The sequence below is a fragment of the Microtus ochrogaster genome, chromosome 16, assembly GCF_000317375.1.
Source record: "Microtus ochrogaster isolate Prairie Vole_2 chromosome 16, MicOch1.0, whole genome shotgun sequence".
NCBI classification, from domain to species: domain Eukaryota; kingdom Metazoa; phylum Chordata; class Mammalia; order Rodentia; family Cricetidae; genus Microtus; species Microtus ochrogaster.
Window position 1 is genome coordinate 42,411,620 of NC_022018.1, and position 4,507 is coordinate 42,416,126.

Here is a 4,507-nt window from a genome sequence, read left to right on the forward strand (position 1 = left end):
CGATTTTTAATAATAAAATGGCCCGTATAATTTAAAAAAGTTCAGGGGTTTATTGAGAGAGTGTTAGGGATCTGTTAAGTCATGTTTGAGTTCCTCTTACCTTTGTAACGATGCGGTGTCGACTTTACAGGGCTCTTAGAGTGTCTAGAACCAATCTGTGATTCCCACTCTGAACATGATATGATAGTCTGGATGATCTCACGGCGTTTACAAATCTGCTTGCCGAAACAGGAAATGACAAGCTAAGAAAACACAAGAAGACAACACACTGTAAAGGTCTATCCAAGGCTGTGTGCCTAGAAGAAAGGGGGAAGGGCCAAAAAGCATAAGGGAGGGAGAAAGAGAACCTGGAAATGGCAGCCTCGCTAATTAGTGCTGAGTGACCATGGAGCGATAACCTGGTCCATGAACTTATTTTATCTCAATAAAAATCAAGGTTACATAATGCCACTCAAGGTGTTATTCTTAAGATAATGGCAAAACATTTTACGTGGCCTGTGTTGCCTCTGGGATGCAGTACACTGTGTTAGTTTCTTTCCTGTGACTGAGACAATACCGGAGCAAACAAAGAAAATAGTTTTTCATTTTGCTTTGTTTTGCCCCGGTTTCAGAGATTTCACTCTGCAGTGCTGGCTCTGCTACGCTTGGGGTGAAGCAAATTGAAACATCACAGTGGAGGGAGTGTGCGCTGAAGGTTGTTCTCGCCACCCAGGAAGAGAGAGAACAGCCTGAGAAAAAGACCAACATGCTGCAGGATACTTTTCTAAGGCACGAACCCACCTTCACCATGCCTCAAATGGGGACGCTCGTTCCACCACCTCTCCATAGTCCATTTAATTAATTATGAAATCATCAACGGATTGATCTATTGAGTAGGTCTAAGCGCTCATGATCCAGACAACTCAATGATTGGATCTGTTAGCTAGAGACCAAACCTTCAGACGTGAACCCTTGGGAGTGGAGTGGAGGGGAACACAGCTTATCTAAGCTGTAACATATACACAAACAAAATGATCATAGCTTCCTGTTTTCTTAGGCCAGGGACCTTCCAGGATGGCAAGTATAACTTGCTTGATTTTGCTTTCCAGGAATCTAGCACAATGTCTGGTTCATAGTAGGGACCCCAAAAACCTTGTTGAGTGAAGAGACGGAAGGGATGGTGTTTTGTTTTGAATGAATTATGAAGAACATGGGAGAATCTTGGGATGTAAAGATTCAAAGTCTTGTGTGGAACAAGTTGGAGGCATTGCAACAGGAGAGAAGCAAGGACCAAAGAAAAGATTAGGGGATGACCACAAACTGCATGCTCTTTCACCAAAACGACCCAACAATTCGGTTCCAAGCACAACAGCACTTTTGAACTGAGAGAACTGCATTTGAATGTCAGCCTTGGTCCTATCCTGTTGGCAAGTCGATCACGTCCATACCTCAGCTACACCTCATAATAACTGGGCTGGTTTCAAGGATTAATTCAGACAAAAGGTGGAACAATTAGCAATGATGTCTGGAGCCATTCAGAGTTTGTTTTTCTATTGCTGTCAGATAAAGCATTCTGATCCAAAGCAGCTTAGGGAAGCGTTTCTTTGGTTTGCACTTCCACGTCACGATCGCTGAGGGAAACCAGGGCAGAGATTGAGGCCGGTACTGAAGCAGAGGCTAGAGGTGAACACTGCTACTGGCTTGCTCTCTGAGGTTTGCTCAGTTTGCTCTCTTATACAGCCCAGCAACATCTGCCCAGGAGTAGCACAGCCCACAATGAGCAGGGCCCTCCCACATCAATCATGAATCAAGAAAATGCCCCTTAGACTTGCCTACAGGCTTTTCTCAATGGAAGGTCCTACTTCGCCTGTGTCAATTTGACAAAAAACTAAGCAGGGCAAAGACTAGCCACCTTTGTGGGTGTGACCTATTCCTAAAAGGTGGTGTGTGATCTGGGCTAGAAAAGTGCACTTAGGTGATAGACGGGGAAGCTGCAAGGACACCCAAAGAAGAGCAGTGGGGACCTGAAGGGTATGAACACGGCGAACACGGCCGAAAGCTCTGTGGAGATCTTTGATGACCACCTGAAGGGTGGCTTCCAGTGTGTGGGAATGGAAGCCTGAAGGACTTGAGGGTCCAGGGAAGTACAAGTCTGCCTTGCAGCATAGGAAAAGATGGATTCTTCTCTAGCAAGAAAAACAAATGCCTCTGAGATGAGACAAGGGTAGAGGAGTTGCAGTGATGGGGGCGGAGGAGGCATCAGGATCTTTTGAGGCTTTGTCTTGCCCAGCGACTCTCTGAGAACAGTAACAATATCTCTCTCACACTGGGTATCCAGCTAGAAGAGCTTGTAGTTTAAGATCTAAAAATGATGGGGTCTGGGAGTGTGTCACATTGTGAGTTCCTGGGTCCCGTCCCCAGGACCACAAGGAAACCAAGACAAAACAGGGACGTTCTGGTGTCTGAAAGTTTTCTAAAATGCACTGAGAAACAGGGTACGTCTGTGCCTCTCAACAGCACTCTGCAAGCAGTGAAGATAAGAGTAATTCTCTCGACAATATGAGGGTCAATTGTTCCCAAGCTGGAATTCCATAATTCGCCAAATGATCAAGTAAAGTGAACGCTGGGATAGGGGCCCTTTCAGACAAACAAGTCCTAGAAAAAAAAAATGGATCTTGCATGCACTCACAGTCAGGCAAGTTTCTGGGAGATGTGTGTCTCCAAAGTGAGGGAGTAAGTGAAGAAAAGGAAAACCGCTGGCCCCTGAAGAGAGAGGTTACAGCTCACGCATGGCAGAGGTCAGACAACGTGGGGAATCACAGAAGCTAAGGGGCTCACTTGAAAACAAGCCCGGTGATTCCAGCTGATTCCTTTAGGCAATGAAATGGATAGAATACCCGATACGAGCAATGTATTGAGGAGATACCCAACAAGAGCGGAGTTTGGGGATGAATCGGTGATAACAAGAGCAACCAAGCACAGGTGAAAAGTTAAAGCTCTGAGGGATGGGGAAGTTGTAATAGGAAAGGATTATGATAAATTTATTGCATAAAATAATCTACCAGCGTTGTTTACAATAGCCAATAGGTGGAAGCAATCCAGATGTCCGTCAACAGATGAGTGGCCAGACAAACGTGGTGTGTCCATACCATGGAATATTACTTAACCTTAAGAAGGAAGGAAATTCTGACACTCGCTGCAGCATGGGTAATCCTTGAAGGATTATGATCGGTGAAATAGGCCAGAAATGAACAAGGACTGTGTAATTCTACTTAAATCCATTCTCTAGTGCCATTCAGATTCATAGGGTCTTCTAGAATGGTGGTGTCAGGGGTGGTGAGGAGGGGGGGATGAGGAGTTGGCATTTGGTGGAGTTTCCGTTTGAAATGGTGTCCGAGTTCAGGAGGTGGGTGATGGTCATGGTGGTATTTAATGTCACCAAGAACACTTGTAGGGCAAGTGTGAGGACCGAAGTGGGAATCCCCAGACCCGAGCATAACACCAGAAGCTCTGGCAACTCAAACAAGCTGGGAAGGGAGGTCTTGGCCTCTGACCTCCGCGTGTGCATCAGGTGTGTGAGCATCTGCATTTACACACATGAGCATGCACATACAACCAAATGCACATATGAACACACACCATACAAGTACATCCACATTAATTAAAAGACTTCTCATTTTGTTCTCTCTCAAGTCTGTATTCACATAATGAAAGAAATAAGAAAACAGGTCAGAGTGACCTAATTCTTTCCCACCTGAATCACGCTGTTTAGGCTAGGCTAAAATACTTCATACGTGACAAGGGCCAGGAGCTGATCACAACTGGGAAAATATTGCTTCAAGGATAGCCAAGAACTGGCCAATTAAAAATATATCCGTAGTATGCTTCATCTACAGATAGGAATGGGCCAACTGAGAACATACTCACGTCCATACTTCATTTACATAATGATATCATGCTTTTTGAATTTGTTATCCTCCATTAGGTCCAGGTATGAAAATTAGGTGAAAACTGGTGGTCCTGTGAGATTGTCTATAAAAAGTCCTGTAATCTCTAGAAGGCAGCTCTTCTCGCCCTCATTGCGTTGAGTGTGCTGGACGAGTTCCCTGCCTAGGCTCATACTGCGCTTTGGAATAAAGTTTGCTTTTGCATCCAAGTCCCGGTTCCCTGGTGGTCTCTTTAGGGAGCAAGAGTCTGGGCATAGCAATAAATATACTCATTTTCTTAATATGTATTTGTAACAATAACTGGAAAATGTTTCATATCAAGGTAAGTACCTCTTTAGAGCCAAATTCCTCATAATTAAAAAGGAAATGCCCAAACACCTCCTTTTGTATATCATATTCTCCAGGGAAGCAAACAGGAGCCTTGGTTTGTTGGTTGTTGTTGTTGAGAAGACAGGAGTCCCTTTTTTTTTTTTTTTTTTTTGTTTTTCTTTTTTTTTTTTATTTTGTTTTTCTCTATGGATTTTGAGCCTGCCCTCGCTCTCGCTCCCGTGCACATCCAGGAGCCCTCTTGTATGTGTGCT